Below are 25,546 nucleotides of genomic sequence, written 5' to 3' on the forward strand. Positions count from 1 at the left end.
CTTCAAGATTAATAAGTATGTCCCTTTCACTTATGGTCCATGGGCTTTCCAGTCTGTTGTTTTTGCACTGGTTTTCAGGTACAGTGAATTTATGTGTGAGCCCTTTAAGAGTATGTTTTCTGTTCCCTGAAGCTCTGTAGTTTTCCTGGACATATTCTCTGTTGATTTTCAAAGCCAGGTCTTTTGAGGGCTCATATTTCCTGTGCAGGACCTAGGGGTTGGTGTGGAGCTCAAATCCCTTGTCCCTGAGGGAAAAGATTTGTTCTTTTGTGATCCCTCCCAATTGTGAATCACTGTGGCTGGGGTATGGGTTTTTCCTTGGTGAGACTGAGTCTCTACCTCTATTCCCCATCTCAATGATGTCCTTTTACCCTTTGTTGTAGAGTTTCTGTTTATCCAGTTTTCATGTCCCTTTCTGAGGGAATTATTCCATACGTAGTTGTAGATTTGTTGTGTTCATCAGAGGTGGTGAGTTTAGGATCTTCCTACACCACCACCTTCAACCCTTTCAAAGTTAACTTTTATTGTAGAAAAAATTTGTAAAATAAGTAAATAAGAGGAAATCTGTTATTCTACCATCTAGGGATAACCAGTACTAATAATTTGTTGCCTCCCCACACCACTTTTTTTTAGCATGTATTGCTTTTCAAAATACCTAGTTGACATCATACTGTATATTGTAGAGATACGGTTAATGTATCAGCATAGTCAGTGCAGTAAGCAGGTGAGAGGATGCAGGGCTAAGACTGGCAGAGGAGACAGTACATTCATGCTCACCAGGAGGTGCTTTTCATTTAGAGGAATTGGTATGTTTCTTTTTTTTTTCATATGGCTAAATCTGAATAACTTACATGCATGTTTGAAGCAGCTCCACTTTTTAATAATCTCTTATCCTACTTTTTTTCAGATAACATATTATGGACATTTTCCCGTATCAAAAAATCCTACTTTTTCCCACTCCATGTTTACCATCTGATAGACTGAGAACTGGCAGTGATATAGGATATATTAGTTGAATAGGCCCTTGATAGTCTAAAAGAATATGTCTCACATCTCTTGGGCATATCTTAAAATTGTGCTGTCCAATAGAAATGATGTATGCTACATATGTAATTTCAAATTTTATAGTAGCCGCATTTTAAAAAGTACAAAGAAAATAGGTGAAATTAATTTTAATGATATATTTTATTTAGTCCAGTATAACTGAAATATTATCATTGCAACATATATTCAATATAAAAAATTATTGAGCTGTTTTATAGTCTTCTTTTTCTTATTAAGCCTTCAAACTCCAGTTTATATTTTCCACTTAACAGCACATATCAATACAGACTAGCCACATTTCAAGTGCTCCGTAGTTACATGTGGCTAGTATTAGCACAGTCCTAGAGCAGGGGTCCCCACCCCCTAGGCCACAGACCAGTACTGGTCCATGGCCTGTTAGGAGCGAGGCTGCACAGCAGGAGGTGAGTGGTGGGTGAGTGAGTGAAGCTTCATCTGCCACTCCCCATCGCTCTCATTACCACCGGAACCATCCCCTCTTCCTCCCCCCAACTCATCCATGGAAAAATTGTCTTCCATGAAACCTGTCCCTGGTGCCAAAAAGATTGGGGACCGCTGTCCTGGAGTATATTATTTTCCCCATAAGATGTGATAAGATAGCACTTTGCAGGTACTCTAGAGAGGGGTGTAAAGAGAAGAAAATAGCAAATCCAGGGTGCACCATGGATGCTGAGTACTCATTTTGGTGTCTCATGAAATTTTAAAACTTTGCCTCAATAAAAATACATCTTCCTGTACTTACAGATCTTCATGTTACATAATAATGTTAAATTTGTAGTTGCCGAAAGGTTTACTGGGTCTAATACTTGAAGTAATTCTCAGATAGTCAGTAAGATCAAATCCATATACTAAGGATTTTGGATAACGAAGAGTTTGCAAGAGTATAAGACCTGAGGAGAAATAAATTTTTATTAATTCTGTACAGAAAACCTTTATGAAGTGAGTAACAAAGACATATACACATGTACATGTTACATATGCATATATAAATTATATATCTATATATATACATACATGCACCCATTTATCATAATCCTTATCATTACTCTCAAGAAACAGTAGCAATTAAAATCATTCTCTTCTTTTTAAAATGAATTTGTAACATGATAAGAAAGATGTAGCATGACCAGGAACATTCCTAAGGTTAGTGATATAAACTGAATGTATAATATAAAGTAGAAGAATATTGAAAAAGCTTTGCTTTAATTTAGTTTGTGATCATGTGACAAAAAAAATTCCTTAACATCTCTAAGCTTTATTTTGTTCTGTAAGATGGAGATAATCCTGCCTTTTTTTCTTTTATTCTGTTCTGTTCTATCTATATCTATCTATCTATCTATCTATCTATCTATCTATCTATCTATCTATTTATGGCTGTGTTGGGTCTTCATTGCTGTGTGCAGGCTTTCTCTAGTTGTGGTGTGAGCAGCGGCTACTCTTCATTGCGGTGTGCCAGCTTCTCACTGCAGTGGCTTCTCTTGTTGCGGTGCACGATCTCTAGGCGTGTGGACTTCAGTAATTGTGGCATGCAGGCTTCAGTAGTTGTGGCTCACTGGCTCTAGAGCGCAGGTTCAGTAGTTGTGGCGCACAGGCTTAGTTGCTCCACGGCATGTGGGATCTTCCCGGACCAGGGCTTGAACCTGTGTCCCCTGCATGGCAGGCGGATTCTTAACCACTGAGCCACCAGGGAAGTGCCCCAATCCTGCCCTTTTTTCTTAATATGATTTTGATTATCAAATTGGATGAATGAAGGCTAAAGGGACGTACCTTATTCATCTTTTTGTCACCAGGATTTAGTATAGGGTCTGACATGCTGATACCCTATAAATATTGAATTCAAAGGCTGGATATATATAAAAGAACTTTCTAAACTGAGAGTCCTACAAGTGGAAGCTATTATTTTTACTGTACTTCCTTTGTACTATTTCTTCTTATTTAAGTTATTTACTGGAATATGAGAAGTATAATAATTAATATTTACCTATACAATCAATGAATAGGATTGCCCATTGTGGTTGTATTTTTCCATACTATTAATATTTTATTTATCAAATTTTGTTTTAAACATTATATATATTTCTAAAATACGTTATAATTTTATTTTAAAAGATGTTTAGCACTTAAATATCTTTACATCTGTTAAGAGTATACAGTTAGAAATTTTGTTGTTATTGTGAGATAGACATGACTGTTTTTACTGTGCCCAATCTTTTATCAGCTTAAAAATAAGACTAATTGAGACACAAATGCAAGCTCATTGAATGCCAAAATTGTGGAGGCAAAGGAGCAATATTTAAATTACTTGACTATGGTCTAGTAACTAGAAAATGCCTCCAATAAGAATGGCTTTCTTGGGACTTCCCTGGTGGCACAGTGGTTAAGAATCCACCTGCCAGCGCAGGAGACACAGGTTTGAGCCCTGGTCTGGGAAGATCCCACATGCTGTGGAGCAACTAAGCCTGTGGGCCACAACTACTGAGCCTGCGCTCTAGAGCCCACGAGCCACAACTACTGAGCCCATGCATGGCAACTACTGAAGCCCGGATGCGCTAGGGCCTGCGTGCTGCAACTACTGAGTCTGCGTGCTGCAACTACTGAAGCCCGCGTGCCTAGAGCCCGTGCTCCGCAACAAGAGAAGCCACTGCAATGAGAAGCCCACGCACTGCAATGAAGAGTAGCCCCTGCTCGCTGCAACTAGAGAAAGCCCGTGTGCAGCAATGAAGAGCCAATGCAGCCAACAAAATAAAAAAATAATTTAAAAAATATGGCTTTCTTATTTCTATAATGATGGGAGAAACTCCATCTTTTTCCTCTACAAGGGATGAAGCACTTCATAAATGCTTAGTGTGGAACTAAAACAAAATTATAATGAAAGAGCAAGTAATGTTCACCCAGAACAGCATTTCAAAGTGATCTTCAGGAAAACATTAGCTTTTTCTAGCATCAGTTATGAGTTTCTGTAACTGCACGCTTACTGAGCCATCTGTAGCAATTGAAACTTTGGATATTTCCCATTTTCAGGGTACATTTCCCCATTTTTAGGGATATTTCCCATTTTTAGGGATATTTCTCATTTTCAGGGTATATTTCTTTTACCTATTATGAATGAAGGAAGCAACCTCCATGTGAGATAGCATGTGCACTGTGACATATGCCTTGTTGTTTCCTGGGAGTAAGTGAGGAACTTTAGGGAGTAGCTAAATGTTGACAGTGTACTAGGACACCATTATCTAAATGATACTCTCTGGGAGTAGTTGGAATAGTTTTCAATTTTCATTATATTCCCCCACTTCTACCTTTACCCCAAAACTTTGAGTATCTTTGGGTATTTGGTAACAGAAAGATAACAAATCACGCTTGACTTTGTTTTCCTTTTTCTCCACATGACAGTAAATATTAAAATTTTTGATGAGAAGAAATACAGTGCATATTACTAAAACATATATGCAGTGACAGTGTAGATCAGTTGGCCAAATGAAAAATGAGTGATCTATTGATGAAATGAAATGATTTGCCTTAGTTCAGGCAGGGAAAAGGGAACTAGCTCCTTTTCTTCCCTTGTTGATCTTTCCTCCTGATGGCTAGATATGCATTTTTTAGGCAATTCTGTTATGAAAAATTCTCTGCTTATTTCTATTCCATTCTGAATTTTACTGTTTGGTACTGTGCTCAGGCATAAGGGCAAGAGGATTGAAATCTTGTCCTTTTTCTTTAATTTTGTTTCTTATGTATCTTGCATCTGCTTATTCTTTGCTTAGAAAATGCTAATAATAATTGGTTAAAACAAGAAGTTAACTTCATAACTGCTGATTGTAATCTAGTTCTGAATAATTTTTTTATTAGGCCCTTGAAAATTTGAATCCAAATCAGCAAAAGCTCCCAAGAACAGTAAACTGGCACATTTAATATATACCAAATTGTAGCTCATGCATTTGACAATATGCTCTGCATTAAGTTTTGGTTCTTTGATGTTAATGTCTGACTGATGAGTTCAAATGAGTAATAATCTGTGAAAAATAAAAAAAATAATATTCCTAGCTGATTTGGGAATGTAGTTGAGCCATGAGCTACAACTTTTGTGTTGAGTTTTTAAAGAAGCAGAAGGAAAGGAACATGATTTTAGTCACGAGTACTTTTCATACCCTTAACAGTTATATTATGACTAGAGCAGATTGACTGTCAGTTGTTGATTGATTTTTCAATTGCTGGTTCTTAGATATCATTTCTGGGAAGATATTGAGAGAATAAGAAGACAATATATTCTTAAGGTTGAGTGCTACAGTTGAACCACTGCTTGAATTGCCAGCAAATTGAACTGTTCAGAGGAAAAGAAATGGTATGTATATATAGCAAAACTTTTCTCTAGGGAAGAAAAAAGAGGTGCTCATCTTTATAAGATGATTATTTTGGAGATAGTAGTTTTCAGTTTAGGATATTGTGAACTGTTAATCTGTAAAGCACATTTATAATAAATGAGTTACAGGGTATATCTGAAAGTAGTTTTTATAGTATCTAACCTAGTTCCAGTAGCTTAGAGTATGTATTTTGAAAGTAGTATAGGATTTCTTTCTCTGACCTACTCCTTTTAGAGTTTAATTTTTCCAAGTTCCTGCCATTTATTGTATAATGTGTTTCGTTGGGTCTAAATGCTATGTCACGTTTCTCCAAAGAAGACATACAGTTGACCAAGAAGCACATGAAAAGATGCTCAGAATTGCTAATTACTAGAGAAATGCAAATCAAAACTACAATGAGACATCACCTCACACCAGTCAGAATGGCTACGATTAAAAAGTCTACAGGGACTTCCCTGGCAGTCCAGTGGTTAAGTTTCTGTGCTTCCACTGCAGGGGGTGCGGGTTTGATCCCTGGTTGGGGAACTAAGATCCTGCATGCTGCACAGTGTGGCCAAAAAAAAAAAGTCTGTAAACAATAAATGCTAGAGAAGGTGAGGAGAAAAGGGAACCCTCCTATGCTGTTGGTGGGAATGTAAATTGGTACAGCCACTATGGAGAACAGTATAGTGGTTCCTTAAAAAACTGAAAATAGAGCTTCCATATGATCCAGCAATCCCACTCCTGGGCATATATCTGTAGAAAACCATACTTGGAAAAGATACACGCACCCCAATGTTCATTGCAGCACTATTTACAATAGCCAAGACATGGAAGCAACCTAAATGTCCATCAACAGATGAATGGATAAAGAAGATGTAATGGAATATTACTCAGCCATAAAAAAGAATGAAATAATGCCATTTGCAGCAACATGGATGGACCTAGAGATTATCATACTAAGTGAAGTATGTCAGGCAGAGAAAGACAAATATGATATCACTTATATGTGAAATCTAAAAAGTGATACAAATGAACTTATTTACAAAACAGAAACAGACTCACAGACTTAGAAAACAAACTTATAGTTACCAAAGAGGAAAGGTGGGGGGAGGGATAAATTAGGAGGTTAGGATTAACATACATGCACTATTATATAATCAACAAGGACCTAGTGTATAGCACAGTAAACTCTACTCAATATGCTATAATAACCTATATGGGAAAAGAATAGATATATGTATAACTAAATCACTTTGCTGTACACCTGAAACTAATACAACATTGTAAATCAACTATATTCCAACAGAAAATAAAAATTATATTAAAAAATGCTATGTCATTTATTCTGACTATTCAAACAAGATTGTTTCTTTCTGTAGGAATGTTAAGGACCAAAAACTTTTGGATGCTTATCTGGCTTTAGAGACAGTTTAAAAATTTTTTAAAATTAAATAAGTAATAGATGAATAATATCTCAGAAGAAATCAAATGATACTGCAATATATAGAAAAAGGAGCCAAATTCCTCCTGCATATCTCTCCTTTTCTTTATTTGCATCCCAGGGGTAATCACTGCAGTCAGCTTGATATCTTTCCAGATCTTTTATTCTGTGTGCGTGTGTATGTGTGTGTGCAGTTTTACTTTGTCTGTATATTTTTAACATGTTGCATATATTGTTCTGCATTTTATCCTCTATGCCAATATAGAATATCTTTTCATGTCACTACATATAGTTCTGAGTCATTCTTTAACTGCTACATAGTATTCCTTAGCATAGTTATTGTCGTTTAAGTTTATTACATCTTTTGAAAAATTAAAAACGATGCTCTTGAAATAGACCCATTGTGCGCAAGCTTAGAGCTTTTAATCTGGAAATGGTGAAAACCATTTGGTTTCTTTAATTTTGTTCTCTAAGTAGGCAGAACACATTAAGTTTTTTATCAGAACTGTGGGAGGAAGCAAAAATTGGTTAATCCATAGTTGGATTACTTCAACTTCTTTTTAAAATGCCTGGAGTGTGTCATACTGTCCTAGGTATCTAGGTATATGATTTAATGCAGTTGAAACTGAGTTGCACTTGCATCACTGGGTTTCCACTTGGAGTTGGGGAGAACAAAAATCATTACGGTTTTTCTGCAGTGAGACAGAATGGATAAAAGCAGCTTATATTTAAGCTATATAGATCTTCTTTGATGAATGTGACCAGAAAGAAAGCCCATCCATGAAGGTAGGAGCCGTGTATTTTCCTGTTCAATGTTAGATCCCCTGTACCTCCCATTGTGCCTAGTGTGACAAAGACAGGAAGATGTATGAATGAGTGAATGAGTGCATAAATGCCATATATATGAAGCATGTCAGTCTTTGAGCCATGAGCTGAAAATAACCCAGCAGTTAAGGCTGCAGAGATTGGCCTTGAATTGCATTGGTATTAACACATCTATCATGCTGAGCACCTAAGCTGTTTGATAAATTATCAGAAATTTGAGTTATTTTGCTCTCCTGCTATGCTTTACTTTCTTTTATAAGTACTGTTTCTCTTTTTTTCAGGTGGATTAGCATATCTAAGTTATTACCTAAGTTACATTTACTTAGGTAAACTTTGGCCAAACCATTCAAAATGAACAATCACGATGAGAAGTTTTTGGTGTGTCTCCCACCAGTGGTTCCTATTTTAATTATTTCCCAATTGAGGATGATTGCTGTTTTTAGTTCAGCTTAGAAAGAAGCACTTTTTGAGTGCCTGCCTTGTAACAGGGCTGATGGTAGATGCTGGGGTTCAAAAAAATGAATGAAGTACCTTCTTGGCCTTCCTGCATCTCAGTGCCCAGAGGGGAATACAAAGTGCAATTGTAGGGGTATATGCTGAACCAGAATTTTGTGGTTTGGTGTCAGTTTGGCCATTCTGAGATTGAGACAGTCTGTAGGCCTGGAGTTTAAAGTATCTCTAACACTTCATCATGTTTTACATTCTGGCATTATTACTTAAGGAGAACCTACAGGTGAATAACCAGTTTTTAGTATGTATGTGGTGTTCTCGCCTCCCTCTTTCAATTTCTTGTGTATGAACTGCTCTGTCAGAGAAAAGACTATAAGCCATGTCTGGCCTCAGCTTCCACCTGCTATTGGAAAAAGAACTTGTCTCCCATTATCATTTCTTTGATGTTGTTTATTATCCTTTTTCCTTTTATTAGTTTGAACACTGATATTAACATTGTCAAGATAGGACAGAATTTAGGATCCTCTGCTAGTGATTTCTTTTCCCTATTTTGGGAGGAGGTTCTAAAAAGAGAAAAACAATCCAAGCTTCTATGTCTTTGTCTTTTCCCTTTCTCCCTTCAGGTACTTGCAGGTGGGCACTGTTAATCTCAGCCTGAGGTAGAAACAGTGCCATCCAACTATATTGCTTTTCATTTCAAGTTGGCAGCAGCTTTGGCAGCAGTGCAGTAGTTTGGCCTGGTGTTCCAAGTTGTAGTTGAAAATATTCCAGCATTCATGCCATTCAGAGTAATAGAGCCCCGTTTCCTCACATCTTTTTTCCACCCTGAATTCAGGATGGTGCCAGCACCCTTTCCTCTTATATTTGGAGTTGACCTTTATAGGGACTCCAAATATAGGGTCCATATAGACCCATTTTTCTGTGACACTAGAATAGAAGCTCCATGAGTGTAGGACCTCTATATTCCAGCACTTAACATAGTGCCTGGACAGTATGTGAACAACCCTACCCAGAAGACTGAATGAATCTTTAATGCATAGATCTTTTCAGAGCAAGGGGTTGTGTTCCTATTCTTTATGTGAAGCTTTGTTGATTCCTTATAGTCCAGCAATAGCATGATGGGGCTGGACTGTCTCATAACCAGTATCATTTGCTGGGCTACTAAGAAAATTCCTGTTGCTCGGTTTGCCCAGGGATAAGAGGAGAGGTTCTAAATGAAGTCTTCTTCTGGCCCTTGGGTTTGGGATCTGAGGTCCTTTTAAACTAAAATCCTTGTGCAAGATTTTAGAGACCAGCCTTTTGGGTGTATCCACAGAGGCAGAAGTTCTTATTTTTTCAGTTGTGGCATGGTGCAGAGAGTTTCTGGAATTTCCCAGGGTACCTGTCCACTAGGTTATGTCCCAGTAAAGCTGAGATGCAGTTTATTTTTGTGTTTAAGAGCTGAGGATCTGCAACCAGACCTCCTTGTTGGAATCTTGGCACTGTCATTTTTCTTATGTGTGATCTTCAGCAAGTTACTTATTTTGCATCTCAGTTACCTCATCTGTAAAATGGGAATAAAATAGTACCTAATATATAATGTCATTTGAGGATTAATATAGGCAAAGGGCTTAGAACATGCCTGGTATATAGTACCACTGTTCAATAAATATTAATATTTACTTATTTGATGCAGAGAAAATTCATACCTATTTTAACTTATTTTCACTCTAATGTGCTTTCCTGAAAAGGGTGAGAAGGCAAAGAGGTGCAGGTGATGTTCTGAGAATCTCACACAGGAGGTGTGTGGAGGCGTGTGGAGGCTCATGGAGGTGTTTTGAGCATATGATGGCACATAGCATCAGCTTCTAATGCCCTCATCCATCAGCATGTGTAAGGTGGAAAACAGTAGAGAACCTTTGATCTGGGGGGCTCTAATTATCCCCATAGCAGGCCATGCTCAATTTGACAGTGTCATGATTTTTAATATTTGAAAGTTCCAGAATTGCTACTGTGGGATGTAACCCTTTTTCTACCTCTCTCCTGCTTTTGCTTATACAGTTGAGTGAATACGATGCTCTGCTTCCCACACAGATACCCAAATAGCTCTGACTGCTGAAATATTAGGTATCTTACTGTCAGCACATAACTTGTGTTATTAAATTTTTACTGTTACCTGGGTTTGAATCCCAGCTCTGCTAAGCTTCAGGGTCTTTTTGTTTCTTTTGTTTGTTAAACAGGATAAAAGTATCCACGTCATAAAATTGTTGTGAGAGTTAATGATGAATACAAAACACTTAGCATAGTGTGCATACTGGCATGTAGTAAGTCTCAAATATTAGTTGCAGAGTTAATATATCTGTCAACATCATCACTGTGGTCATTGTTTTTCCATGTTTTAAATCAGCAGTGAAAGGCAAACTCACACTAATCCTCATTTCTGCTTGGAATTGGGAAACTAAATGAAATGTAGCTACTCTCTGACATGTACTGTAACCTTTCTTTTGCAGTCAAGATTTTACTACCTTCAAGGGTGTACATATAGGAATTGTGGAACACAGTAAACCCTGAGAGTCGGCTTTCCTGGTCCTGTATTCCAGCTTCTTTCTACCCAAATGTTGTAGCCCAGATTTCCATTACACACTCCCTTTGACGGCTTCTCCATTAAAATTGCAGCAATGTAATTTGTATTTTGTCCTTGAAGTGAGGCCAGAATTAGGAAGTACATACAGTGCTTTTGGTAGGAAAGTTCTGTAATGGCCTATGAGATAATTACTTTGATAATAACACACAAATTTTTTATGTATAACCACCAGTTTATTAAATACTTTTTACCACTTATCATCCTAGATTTGTTACATTTCTTTTCCTTTAATTTGAAAAACATCCCTGCATGATGGGTGGTATCATCTCCCATTTACAAATGAGAAAATGGAGGCTCAGAAAGGTTAAACAATTTGTCTAAGATTGCACAGCTGTTTAGAGAGACAGAGTTGATTCACTCCACAGATTTTTTTTTTTCGTCCAAAATTAGAAAGTTGAATCCCAAAAGTTAGGGTCAAAATTTTTCCTAGAGAAACTTATAAATGGTATGACTAAATAAAGAGAATAGGTAAAAGAAAGTAAATAGGTGGAAAGAAAGTGTGAAGAAGGTTAAGTTGATACTGTGGATCAACTATAAAAGGAAGCTGAAAATATCATTGAAGCGCTTCTGGAATTGAAACAATTCTTACAAGGCAGTTGTCCTGTATGATAGAGGATTTTTTTTTTGATAGTTGTCACATTTTAACTTGGAGATTCAGAATTAAAAGTTAAAAATATATCTAGAGCAGAGGGTGAAAATAATATTATCAGTGGAAAGGAAAATGTAGAAATAGAAATGTTATGTATATTTAATAGAAAAGTGATCTAGCTAAGGTGTATCGAGATAAAGATATATGGGCTAAGTGGGGGTTTAATGTAGATATGGTTCAGAGAAGGCTAATTACAAACATTCTTTGATTCAGGGAGAGAAGATTCAGATAAGCATTCTGGAGTTTGTTGCCATAGTGTTAAATTACATCTTTCTAGAAATGAGATTCCATTGTGAGGCCTTCTGTTTTTTATTTGGAATTTGTTTTAAGCAGGGGGCAAGGAGGTAAACGCTGAGTAACTACTTGCAACTCTGAGGAGGTATTTGTAATACACTAAGGATTCAGAAGTGCATTTCATTACCTGTATATTAAGCACATCATATCTGTCACTCTGAGGCTTTAGCTTTTACCTAAGAGGCTCCCCTTCCTTATTTAACATTTTCATGTGTTTAAACCCCAGCAAGACGTTCAAATTATGCATGTTCAACTTACCTATATCCAGCTGCACATACTTAAGATGTACGAAATATACCCACTTGCTAACATTCACTTACAGGGGATAAATGGCCTGACCTCCCTTCCCCATCAACAAGCTCTTTTCTTTTCTGGCTTCTGAGTTTGTCAGGGAGGTTCTCATCTGTATGGCTGCCCAGACACAAAAATACTGAGGTCACTTTTTTTTTTTTTTTAACATCTTTATTGGGGTATAATTGCTTTACAATGGTGTGTTAGTTTCTGCTTTATAACAAAGTGAATCAGTCATACATAAACATATGTTCCCATATGTCTTCCCTCTTGCGTCTCCCTCCCTCCCACCCTCCCTATCCCACCCCTCCAGGCTGTCACAAAGCACCGAGCGGATATCCCTGTGCCATGCGGCTGCTTCCCACTAGCTATCTACCTTACTACGTTTGTTAGTGTGTATATGTCCATGACTCTCTCTCGCCCTGTCACAGCTCACCCTTCCCCCTCCCCATAACCTCAAGTCCGTTCTCTAGGAGGTCTGCGTCTTTATTCCTGCCTTACCCCTAGGTTCTTCATGACATTTTTTTTTCTTAAATTCCATATATATGTGTTAGCATACGGTATTTGTCTTTTTCTTTCTGACTTACTTCACTCTGTATGACAGACTCTAGGTCTATCCACCTCATTACAAATAGCTCAATTTCGTTTCTTTTTATGGCTGAGTAATATTCCATTGTATATATGTGCCACATCTTCTTTATCCATTCATCCGATGATGGGCACTTAGGTTGTTTCCATCTCCGGGCTATTGTAAATAGAGCTGCAATGAACATTTTGGTACATGACTCTTTTTGAATTTTGGTTTTCTCAGGGTATACGCCCAGTAGTGGGATTGCTGGGTCATATGGTAGTTCTATTTGTAGTTTTTTAAGGAACCTTCATACTGTTCTCCATAGTGGCTGAACCAATTCACATTCCCACCAGCAGTGCAAGAGTGTTCCCTTTTCTCCACACTGAGGTCACTTTTGATTCATCAATTCCTCATCTTGGTATCTTGCGAAGTCTCGTAGTTCTTCCTTTGGAATGTATTGTTTGTCCCTTTCTGTTCATCACTACTAGTTGAATTTTTTCCTTTTTTCTCTATAGAGGAAAAGATAGTTGTTTCTTGTTTTTCAAGAATTCCCATAAGGCTCTCCAAGTAATTTTTGCAAGACATCTTTCTGGATAGTGCCTTTCTTTTTTTGCTTTAGTTATTTCACGTTAGTTTTGCGGCTAGAGTATGTCACTGAAGAGTTAGCTCCCTATCGGAACTGTAAGTTTCAGTTCTGCTAAAGGAGGAGACGTCTCCATAGGCATTGGCGTTAGTCAGGGGTGGCATAAGAGGAGTTGAAAACATCAGCTGTTAACAGTAATAAAATCACTTTCCCTATGTGATTGTTTTGAATTTGAACAACAAATTCATCTGTTTTGCCTTAAACCAAAGGTGAGATATGTTTGAAGACAAATATGTGCAGCTTACTATGAGAGAATTTCTACCTTACAAAATTATTTTTGGAGCAAGCTAATTATGTTTACACCTGGGTTATCTGAGAGGATGGTAAAGTATATGATCATTTTATTTTAAAAGTGTTGATGTATTTTGTTTTCAAGAAGAATGAGTTTTATAATTTATTAATTTAAGGGGGCAGTGTTTTTGTAGAAAAGATTACCAGGAATCTTTGGGCCTTAATGGCAGTAATTGGGCCTTAATGGCAATTTTCTTGTTGGGAATACTAAAAAGGAGATAATTTTTGTTGGAGGCTTGGTATATGTTGAGAACACAGCAACAGTCAGAAGGACATTAGGAATGTGTACTAATATATGTCTGCAGTTTATTCAGAGTCAACAAGTTGACTGTCTTGTTCAGATAGATTGTTTAAAGATTGTTGGTAAAAGACTCCTTCCCCATCACTGATTTCCAGTGTATTTATGTTGTGCATCACTGATTTCCAGTGTATTTATGTTGTGCAACAAACTATACATGACTTTTCAGTTGAGGTATTACATTAATGAGGCACTGAGTTTGCAGTTCAGTAGGAATCTAGACAGAGTGGTATAGTGGAAAAGTTGTCTGACATGATGGATGACTAGCTGTAGGACATGAAGGAAGCCATACTTCTCTCTTGGCTTCGATTTCCACTCTGTAGTATAAGAATTAAACTGAGGACCTTTCCAGCTCTGAGTCTCTGATTTTTGTGGTGCCACTCAAGTCACTTTTGAAGTGTTTTCTTGGAGAGGAGGTGTTTGTTCCAAAGGCTTTTATGGTCTCTCAAAGCCAGCCTAAATGTTCTGGAGTTTTGGAAATTTTTTTTCTCTGTTTGAAGTTACATGACCTAAACAGATACTGAACTTTGACCATAGTATTAGCTTTGTGCTACCAACAGCATTTTAGCAAGAGCAGGATTATTCCCAAACTAGAAATCTATTATAATTCAAATGTTGACGTAGAAGGGCTTCAAACACTTTGTTTTACATAGAGCCATTCTTACGAATATCTGGGATGCTCATTCTAATAATAACTGCAGTATGTATAATGAGGTATAGTTAAGAGCATGGACACTGGAGCTGTACTTCCTGGCCCACATCTGGCTCTGCCCCACGTCTGGCTCTGCCCCTTGCTCATTTTGTGACTTTGAGCAAGTTTTAGTGACAGTACCTACCTAATAGGTTTGCTGAGGAATTAATATATGCCTGGCCTATGGTTCTATATATACTTAGGTGCTACTGTGTATTAATTATTTTTACATTCCAGGGTTCAGGCGCTCCTACGATATCTCCTTTAATCATCATAATAATCCTATGAAAGTAGTACCATCATTATTCTCATAAAGAGACAGAGGCTCAGAGAGGTTAAATAACTTGCATCACATAGGAAATAGATGCTAGAGTCATGAAACTAGTAGATCTTTCTGACTCATTCCAAAACCCAGGCTCCTTCCTTATTTATATATACTGCTCTAAGCCCAGTCTTTTGGAAATTCTAAATGCTGTTAATTACTCGCTGGGCTTTGACTTAAGGAGGCAATTGGTGAGACCAAAGGCCCAGATAGCATCTGAATGCCTCTTTTATCACCAGGAAAAAATGATGTGTCTTTCAGGCCTCAGGATTTTCTGTGAATTGTTTTCGTACAATGTTTTTTTTTCTTTTTTTCCATTTCCTCTGCAGACTGAGGCAGTATCAGCACCCAGTCCCATATAGGCTTTGCTTGACAATGGTCTTGGGGAGTATCTGGGCTGGATTAGAAAAGACTCCTTTGCTAGGTCTATCCTTAACTGAGGAGAGTGAAAATTGTAACATACAAAAATAATTGCAGTGAAGGTAATAACCTGACCATCCATATAACTCTTTATTCATAAGATTTTTTTTTTTTTTTTTTTTTGCGGTACGCGGGCTTCTCACTGTTGTGGCCTCTCCCATTGCGGAGCACAGGCTCCGGACGCGCGGGTTCAACAGCCATGGCTTACGGGCCCAGCTTCTCTGCGGCGTGTGGGATCTTCCCAGACCGGGGCACGAACCCGTGTCCCCTGCATCGGCAGGCGGACTCTCAACCACTGTGCCACCAGGGAAGCCCGTCACCGATATTTTTTGAATATCTAGGTATCTGACATTTTAATCTGGGGTTTAGATCTTGGATTTTTCATTTGAAAACTTAAAAACGGCTTTACAGTGAAACAGCCTCATTGAAAATTTAACACCGATTATTCTGTATTTACAAAACTTTAAACTGCATTTGTTTTAACTACCTATAGCCAGTTTTGTTTTTTGTCTCTTGAAAATCCTTTAACAGAAATAATGGCACACAAATAGCTTCTGTCATTACTGAACCTCCTATGACAATACCATACTTAATGCTGAGTAATAGTAATTAGGATGGTGCTAGGTGTAGACATTTTGCATTTTGAGTCTGAGAAGATTTTAGCTTCATCTGAGTTGCTGAGTCTTTGTTCAGTATTTCAGAACAGTATCTTATACATGGGTTCCTAGTAATATAAATATTAAAGAGTGAATTGCATTTAAGAAATTCTGTAAGTACTCTGTCACTTTCATTTCATAGACAGGTGAACAGTGGAGTTAATGGTGAGATAATTTTATCCAGTTTATTTTGAAAAAGTTCTGGTATAGGTGATTTTTTTCTGTAAAGGGCTAGACAGTAAATATTTTAGGTTTTGTAGGCCATATGATCTCTGTCACAACTCATGTTGTCTCTACTCAACTCTGCCTTTGTAGAGCACAAGTAACCATAGCAAAACATAACCATATGGGTGTGACTATGTTTCAATAAAACTTTATTTATGTAGACCTATTTTAATACTCTTGAATGGATCTGGTGGAGGGTCCAGTGAAGACACTTATTTGATGAAAACAGTTGTTTGAGCTTCTGGCAAAGTTGCCTGCCAACTTATAAAGGAGTCACAATAGTGTTTATATAAAAACAAAAGCAGTGTTTTGAAATATCATGGCTACTAAGGACCAATCTCACAGGAATTCTCTTTCCAAAATGGCATAATTTTGCTCTTAGTGAATGCTTATAAAAGAGTCTTGCATAATGTATTATTAATTTGGAAGCTATTACTTGGTCAGCTACATGTGCAGGTTTTTAGTTTTATTTGTACATTTAAAAATGATAAGTGGAAAATTCAATACCATTCAAGAGAGGAGAACTACTCAATACTTAAGTAGATATTTGCCAAACACATTTTGAGTTGAGTTTCTATTTTTAACTGACATACTGACTTAAGTTTGCCAAAACCTGATTGCATTTGGAAGGAAAATGGCATTGTTGCTATTTCCTCTGCACGAGAACATCTGAAACAGGCAACTGGCAGCAGGGAAAAGTGAAGGAGAGGGCAAAAATATAATACTTTGCGAGCTTGTTTTGTGTGTGTGTGTGGGGGGGGGATGTTTGGTACTAAATTTCACATCGAGTTAGGTTGTATTTTCTTTCACTCTGATCTTTAGAGTACCTAGTTTATTTTCTACATTCTATATCCCCCTCAAGTAAATAAAGGAAATTCCATCTTATTACAATTAGAATGAGTTCAGTAACATATCTTTATTTTTGAGGTATGGTAATACATCATTTTGTTAGATTTTAACCTTCTGACTCAAGTTGACTAATATTCTTATTTGTGATCTGTATTTTAAAAAGTTTAATTCTAAGTATGTTCCCTTCAGTGAGTAATAATTCTGTTTTAGAACAAGAGTAATGGACTTAAGGTGTGCCAAAAGGCTTAGAAAACATTTTAAAATAGTAACTTTACAAGTACTACATTTTAGACCTTAATGTGTAGACAGAATAGGTTAAATAGATTAACCAAAGTCATTCTGAAAAGCAAAGTAGCACCCATATGAGTATTTTATCTTAGATTACATTTTGTGCTTTTATTAGAACCATTGATTTGGTAAAAGCTCTCAACGTAGTATTATTATAGAAACTGTTTTGAATATGGGGTTGCAACAGACTTGGGGTTTGTCACCAATTTCAGGCTATAGCTGGGTGTAGTTTTGGGTGGTGTTTTGTTTGAAGCTGCTATTTGTTTGTTTTACAGTAGTGGCATTGGGGTGCCATGGAGCCCTAGTCTGAATCCCTAGTAGGAAAGTTTTTTGTTTTTTTTTTTAAACATCTTTATTGGAGTATAATTGCTTTACAGTGGTGTGTTAGTTTCTGCTTTATAACAAAGTGAATCAGTTATACATATACATATGTCCCCATATCTCTTCCCTCTTGCGTCTCCCTCCCTCCCACCCTCTCTATCCCCGTCACAAAGCACGGAGCTGATCTCCCTGTGCTATGCGGCTGCTTCCCGCTAGCTATCTATTTTACATTTGGTAGTGTATATATGTCCATGCAACTCTCTCACTTTGTCCCAGCTTACCATCCCCCCTCCCCATATCCTCAAGTCCATTCTCTCTACGTCTGCATCTTTATTCTCATCTTGCCCCTAGGTTCTTCATGACCATTTTTTTTTTAGATTCCATATATATGTGTTAGCATATGGTATTTGTTTTTCTCTTTCTGACTTACTTCACTCTGTATGACAGACTCTGGGTCCATCCACCTCACTACAAATAACTCAATTTCATTCCTTTTTATGGCTGAGTAATATTCCATTGTATATATGTACCACATCTTCTTTATCCATTCCTCTGTTGATGGACACTTAGGTTGCTCCAGTGTCCTGGCTATTGTAAATAGAGCTGCAGTGAACATTTTGGTACCCTAGTAGGAAAGTTTTGAACAGGGTCCTGAGGAGTGTGGTTGTCAGATTTTGATGTATCCTTTAACAATTATCCTACCTAAAAAGATCAAGGGAACATGGAATTGGATGTTGCAAGTTTTAACTCTGATGTTTTTTCTGAAGGCAGATATTTCCTATTGTAGTGTGGATACCATCCTCTATTTAAAATAATGACATAAACTGGTTTGATATTTCACCTTTTTGATCATTCAGAAGCTGTTGTATGAATACATTTTCCAAGTAGATACAGAGAACGTTTTTTTTTGTTTTGTTTTGTTTTTTGTTTTTTTTTCCATACGCGGGCCTCTCACTGCTGTGGCCTCTCCTGTTGTGGAGCAAAGGCTCTGGACGCACAGGCTCAGCGGCCATGGCTCACGGGCCTAGCTGCTCCATGGCATGTGGGATCTTCCCGGACTGGGGCACGAACCTGTGTCCCCTGCATTGGCAGGTGGACTCTCAACCACTGTGCCACCAGGGAAGCCCCAGAGAACATTTTAACTGAAGTTTTTTTTAGCAAGATTATGAATATTCATAAAAGTTCCTTTTTTGGTCAGATTGACCCATCAAGCCTTATAATGGAAAAACTTCCATTTGTATTTAATTTCAGTTGGATTCTCTTTTAAGAAGCTAATAACCACATTCTAAATGTGCTTAAACCTGTCGAGTTAATAGGAAATATACTGAGGATTCTTAGACAGCAAACCAAAATACAAAAAGAAGGGGAAGAAACCTCAGATGTACATCATGATGGAGTAGATTGAATACTATTATGTAGAAAGAACACAGCACTGGGAACTAATGATTATTTTAGTACCTATAATGTACAAAACTAATTCACTAGTTTGGGAATTGAAATACCCTCTGAGAAGTTTGGTAGAGATGTGCATAAAGGAGGGAGCCTATTTCAGACTTGGTGTGGGTTAGGGGAGGAATGTGTTTCAGGGTCCAACAGGAGGCCTGTCAAGAAATTATTTCTAAGAGGAGCAGGAGCTCAATGTAGCCATGCCAGCAGGGGAAAAGAGTGTTCTATGAAGAAAAGTGGAATGAGTTAAGGCATGGAGGTATGAGAAGACGTTGAACACTGGGCATCTGTATTCATTCAGTAGATATGGTGATAAATGAGGAAGTGGAAAGTGGTGTGGTGAAGGATGAGGTTGAAAAGGATTGTTGGGTTTTAAATACTAAGGACCTTATTTACCAGGCTATAGCTTCAGAACTTTGCCTTGACTGTGGCAGGGAGTCCCTGAAGGAAACTTAGATTCATATCCTCTTTGATTTATTAGCTGTGTTTATTTTTTACTTTTTGCGGTATGTGGGCCTCTCACTGTTGTGGCCTCTTTCGTTGCGGAGCACAGGCTCCGGATGCGCAGGCTCAACGGCCATGGCTTATGGGCCCAGCCGCTCTGCGGCATGTGGGATCTTCCCAGACCGGGGCACGAACCTGTGTACCCTGCATCAGCAGGTGGACTCTCAACCACTGCGCCACCAGGGAAGCCCTTAGCTGTGTTTATTACTGCTCTTGCCCCACTAATGTGTTAAAACAACAACAACAAAGGAGGATGGAGTCTAGTTTGAAAGCTCTGTGATTTTTTTTTTTGTTATTATTACATTAAGAAGTTTTAAAAAATTTTTAATATATCCAGTGGCAGAGAAAATATGAGTTATCTTAAAGCTCTGAGATTAGGAGTTTAAAGCTCTTGGCTCTGATTCTGATTTCATTACTAATTTTGGCAGAGCATCTAGTCTCTTTTAGTCTCACATCCAGGTCAGATAAAATTAGGTTCTTGGACCCTTGTTTCTGCCCTGGTCCTGTTTATGAAGATGGGGGTGGAGATGGAGGTGGGTGCTCATGGAGAAGGCAGGCAAGCAAGCTAATTTCCATCAATAATGGTTAAATGAGTACTTCTGAAATTATTCTTTCTAGGGTATTTTGGCAGAAAATGCCAGGACAGTAGGACGTTGTAATTGAGAAGGATGATTTTCTGGTGGTTGAATTTCAGGCGCTCTGTAACGTGGGTAGAAAATGAAGACCTTAAGACCTCACAAGTGAACTCTTAAAGTTCCCTTTCTTCTGTCAGACAAATTAAGAAAATAATAATTTGCATCTACCTTATTCTCAGGATGAACTGAACTTGTAATAGAAAGGTGAAAGTTGTTGGTAATGTCAGGTTCAGCTCTTCTTTACTATTCCATCAGCCATTGTCTTATTCCGAATGGACCAGTTATCATCTCATGTTGAGTTGGTCTACTTGCTTCCATTATCTCCCAGCTGCAGTCCCAGATTGTTTTGTCATGTTATTAATCTTCTTTTTTAAAAAATTGTTGTTGGAGTATAGTTGATTTACAATGTTGTGTTAGTTTCAGGTATACAGCAAAGTTACATATCTACATATATCCACTCTTTTTTAAATTCTTTCCCCATATAGGCCATTACAGAGTATTGAGTAGAGTTCCTTGTGCTATACAGTAGGTCCTTATTAGTTATCTATTTTATATGTAGTAGTGTGTATATTGTCATTCCCAATCTCCCAATTTATCCCCCGCTTACCCTAATCTTCTTAAAACACGATTTTCATTATGTTATTCCCTTAATTTAAAAATCCGTACTACCATTTTAAAATTTATTTATTGGTCTTTTTGAGTTCCTTAGAATCTCTGTAATATTCTCTGTGAATGGGGAGAGGAAAGCTTGGGATGTGCTGGGGAATTGAGTCTGACCTAATAAAACAAATCGTATTATTAATTTGTATTGTCTAAATAAAACTTTTTTTCCCTTGGCAAACATCCTTCAATCTAAAGTTACCTAAGGCATAAGTCCCTCATAGAAGGTCGTGTGATTGGAGGTAGATAATCTTAGGTTGGTGAACATGGTGTTCCAGGGTTTCCAGAAACACACCTATCCATTTGCTGTTTGTAATAGTAGGGGAATGCCTGTCTTTGAGGGACAAACAATTGTTACTTAATAATTGATTTTCTCTTATCTTTTTGATATTTGAACTATGTAAAGCACCTTGCATTCTATCTGGTATAGTATATAGTTACTCAGTAGTGGTAGCTGCTGTTACTATTACTTAACCTATTCATTGTATACAGTTGCTGTTTAAATTCATATGGTTGTGCTAATAGCCAAGATAATTTACATGGTTGTTTCAAATTAGGATTAGTGAGACTTTAAAAGCATTTATTAACATTAAAATCATTATAGTATTGTTTTCTCTACTCTTGTTTCTAATTTAATAACTACCAAAAAGAAAATTCAGGCTGGTTTTCCTCGATTTGTTCTAAATACTACATGATGCTTTTTGAGATTTTGTTACCTTCTAGAATTTTCCATTAGCAGCTATGTATGTTGATCAGCCTTGTTTTACTAAAGATTGATAATTAATGGGACAATGTGAAATTAGATAATTAAGCTTCTCTTGTAGAAAATGTTGCTATTCTTCTTCCTTGCATCATGATTTTTATAATACTTAAATTTTATAACTCTCTGAAACTCCCTATAGGATGACTGAAAGATGATTTTCCTACCAGAAAGTGGCCTAGAATGATCAGTATATCACCACTTATAAGTTCAAAATTCTTATTAAAGCTCCGTATTCATCCTTCTTTCAGCTATACATCTTCTACCTTATGGATTTTTTAAAGCTTCTGTCACTACCTTAGTAGTGTTCTGAGTAGCTTGACTTTAATGTGCTGTGTATTTTACTGATGACCTTCAAAAAATTATCATGCATTTTTTAAAAAAAATAAATTTATTTATTTATTTTTGGCTGTATTGGGTCTTTGTTGCTGTGCGCGGGCTTTCTCTAGTTGTGTTAAGCGGGGGCTACTCTTCGTTGTGGTGCGCGGGCTTCTCACTGTGGTGGTTTCTCTTGTTGCGGAGCACGGGCTCTAGGCACGCGGGCTTCAGTAGTTGTGGCAGGCGGACTCAATAGTTTTGGCTTGCAGGCTCCAGAGTGCAGGCTCAGTAGTTGTGGCGCACGGGCTTAGTTGATCCACGGCATGTGGGATCTTCCCGGACCAGGGCTCGAACCCGTGTCCCCTGCATTGGCAGGCGGATTCTTAACCACTGCGCCACCAGGGAATTCCTGTCATGCATTATTGAACATTTAATTATTAAATTAGAAAGATGATAACTTAAAATCTGATTTTACATACTCAGTAAATTCCTGTGATTAGAAAATTCTCTCATGGTGTTCTATTTATAATTAATATACCAAGTAAAACTAATTAGAAGTATCTGAAACCCCTGGCAAAATCTGTAATTAGACATGTGATTCATAATTAACTGACTCTTCTTATTCTTGCCTTTTCCTCTCCATTTGAATTAATTACTTGTGTTCTTCCTTAGTGATACCTGTCTTCATGTTCAAGACACTGATTAGAGTTCAGTGATCACTGTGGTATTTTTATAGAGAGTATGGTTTTTATAAGAACTTTGTTTTTAAACTTTGCTTAATAATGTAAAAAAAAAAACAAACCTTGAATCATATGCTCTATAAAGTATCACACTGAAGATTTTTGCCCACATTGTCAAATTAAGCATTTATTTTATCAGAGGCTGAAGACAAACATAGAAAATAGGCAGACTTGACCACTTTTCCTGTGTTGTACTTAAGGACCTGGATTTTTCTTGCCAGTCTGATCACTGTCTGCATAATTTTGACAGCATATCCATTGGCCTTGGGTCATTGAGTAGAGCTGGTATTAATTCATTCATTATTTTGATTAAAAAAACAGTTCATTAAAGGTCTACCATATGCTAGGCTTTGGGTACCAAGAGGCAGGAATGATTTTCAGAGTATTTGTCAGTCACTACAACACAGACACCAGCCAGTCAAGATGGCCATAGCACTGGATTCAGGGTCTTGAAGGACCCCTGTATTCTTTATACTGCATCAGGCTTTGCTGCTTTTGTTGTTGAGTTGGCGTGGTGGTGGTGGTGATGGTGGGGTGGGAAGACTGGGCCATCAGCAGCAGGTACCTTAGAGCTGGTGAAGTTTGGGGCAGTGACTGTTTGCCAGACCATATTACGGAAGTATTTCAGCACAACCCTTAATGCTGTACTGGTATGTACCAGCTGAATATTAGCTCTGCCAAGAGGTGTTCAGTCCTCTGACTGTAGAGTCAGAGTTACTACCCAGTTTGAGAAGTACTTAATGAAAGTGTATAGACAGTACATAGGGGAAGGTTTGCATGAGCCTTTTGGGGGAAAACTAGTAAAGACTTCTATGGTGACTAGAAATTTGCCATAGTCAGATTTGAGGAGGAGGTTCTAACCAAGCTGAGGGGAAAATAGCATTTGCAAAGGCAAAGGAGTGTGAAAGAGCATGGTGGATTCAGACATGAACAAATAGGAGAGATGGAAGATGAAGATGCCTTTCTCTGACCTTTGATTTTTTAAGCTGAATAAATATATATTAAGACCACATTTGTATCTTTGAAATTGCTCCATTTTTGGTAAAGAACTGCAAGACTGTTTGATATTCAGTTTCTTTAACTGTATCTAATTATTTTAGGTGTAGGGAAAGAAGGGAGAATAGGAATTTGTTACAGTTCAGGGCTATACTAAAGATTGATAGAGCAAGAGTACAATGAGAAAACTTCTCTGCTGATTCACTGAGAGGCTTCTAATGAGCAAACACAAATTCAAACAGATTGAGGATGGTAGTTTTTTTTTTTAATGACATAAAACTGTTGCCCATGAGGCTTTTTGGCTGACATCATGAAACTAATTTTGCTTAATAACTATGGAGGCCTACAAATTCAAACGTGTGGAAAAGGAAGTAAATTACTGGCCTGTCAGATTCCTGTTGCCTATCATCTTTTATCTGAATAGCAGCTTTTGTTTCCAGACTGTCAGGAGCAAGTATGTGGACCCCTTCAATGTTGTATTTGTATATGCTTGAATAATTTAATTCAGAGCCATCTAAATATAGCAAATCTGCAACAGTGAAAACGCTTTATCTTCTTACATTTGTGTAACTTAGGGAACATGTCTATGGATATCTCTTCTCATTTCTGAGAGCTCTTGAGATATGTCAAGGATTTGTAGGGGTGTAAGTTTTGCTTTTATTGTCAGAGTTGATGACTCATACCTTTGAAATATAATGAACTCATATGGACAGCAGAATAAACATTTTCTCTGTGACTGTTCAACTCAATGAATGATTTGAAAGCACCCACTATGTGCTAGGAATTGTGTGGAATACAAAGGTGAACTACTGGCATTTTTCTGGGTATCAAATTATGTGATTTTTTTCTCTCAAGCTATATTTAGTAAAAATGACTGTCTTGATGGTGTATGTGTGTAGCATAACAACAAAGGCTACAATAAAGGCTTGAGTTACTGGTAAACAGATTATTTGCTTCAAGGAGCGTTTTGAAAATAATGGTTTAAGTTCTTTTATGGCTTCATTTTTTACAAGATTCTCAATTAATGTTACTTATTTTCTTTCTACTTCCCATTACTCTGAATAATTAGAAATGAGGAGTATTTTCTGTGAAATATATATTAAATCCCAATATTAATTCAACAAGTGTTTAGATAGCATCTACTAGGCCCTAGGTATGGAGTGAGCTGAATAGCAAAGTTTGCTATCCATAGAATAAAATTACTCAGTAGAAAGGAAGCTAAAATAATAAAAATGTGAAAACTTTCAGCTCTTTTGGTATGCTTAATGTTATGAAAATAACAGAGTCAGTCTTAATGCACAGAATTTACATTTGGTTTTGCAGGTATGTTGTATTTTTGTTGTTGTTCACAGAGGCTATCGGAAAACTTAAGAAGGTGTAGACTGTCTACTTTTTGAATACTGGTTACCTTAACCAGCATATTACATCTGTGTTTTTCTTTTTACTTATTTCATATTGTGGGTAGCTCAGTTACTTTAGAAATTAAGGACATTCTGTGTGCTATCACTTGGCTAGAGCCAGATCTAGGGAAACAAAAAGATGGTGAGAATCCTTGCTGTAACAAATTGCCCTTTTGTACCTTTGTTCATTCCATTTCTACTTCCTGGAATGCCCCCTTTTCTTATCAAAGTCTTTCCCAAAACCTTACCTAAACATTTCCCTTGACATTTTACTCTTTGGAATTTCTATAACATTTTGTTTGTTGCACTTTTTGGGATATTTATTTTTTACTTTTTTTGTATGTACCTGAACTATGTTTTCTTTTGAATTATAAGCTTCTTGATGGTGTCATGAATGTTGAATTGGGCCATGAACTTTTAGTTTATTTCCAGTTCTTTACAGTCATAAATGTGCTATGATATAAATCTTTGGATTTTTTATTATTTAGAACAGAGTTCTGAGAGAGAAGTTACTAGGTCAAAGGGTTTGAACTTTTTAAA

At 37.2% G+C, this 25,546-nt stretch overlaps 1 protein-coding gene across 12 annotated transcripts in view; it reads left to right on the forward strand.

The window, feature by feature from the left end:
* Window positions 1-25,546, forward strand: part of PEAK1 (pseudopodium enriched atypical kinase 1) — a 295,050-nt gene that overhangs the window by 26,077 nt on the left and 243,427 nt on the right. For 2 of the 12 annotated variants that reach the window (XM_027123688.1, XM_027123691.1), the window contains exon 1: window positions 4,998-5,398. The exons of the other annotated variants lie outside the window; for them this stretch is intronic. The gene's annotated coding sequence lies outside the window, so the exon portion shown is untranslated. Of the gene's footprint in view, window positions 1-4,997; window positions 5,399-25,546 lie in introns of those variants that run through there. 12 annotated transcript variants of the gene reach the window in all.

This window comes from Aethalodelphis obliquidens, unplaced genomic scaffold (assembly GCF_003676395.1).
Source record: "Aethalodelphis obliquidens isolate GAN/ISIS:26980383/991018 unplaced genomic scaffold, ASM367639v1 scaffold26, whole genome shotgun sequence".
In the NCBI taxonomy this organism is placed as follows: domain Eukaryota; kingdom Metazoa; phylum Chordata; class Mammalia; order Artiodactyla; family Delphinidae; genus Aethalodelphis; species Aethalodelphis obliquidens.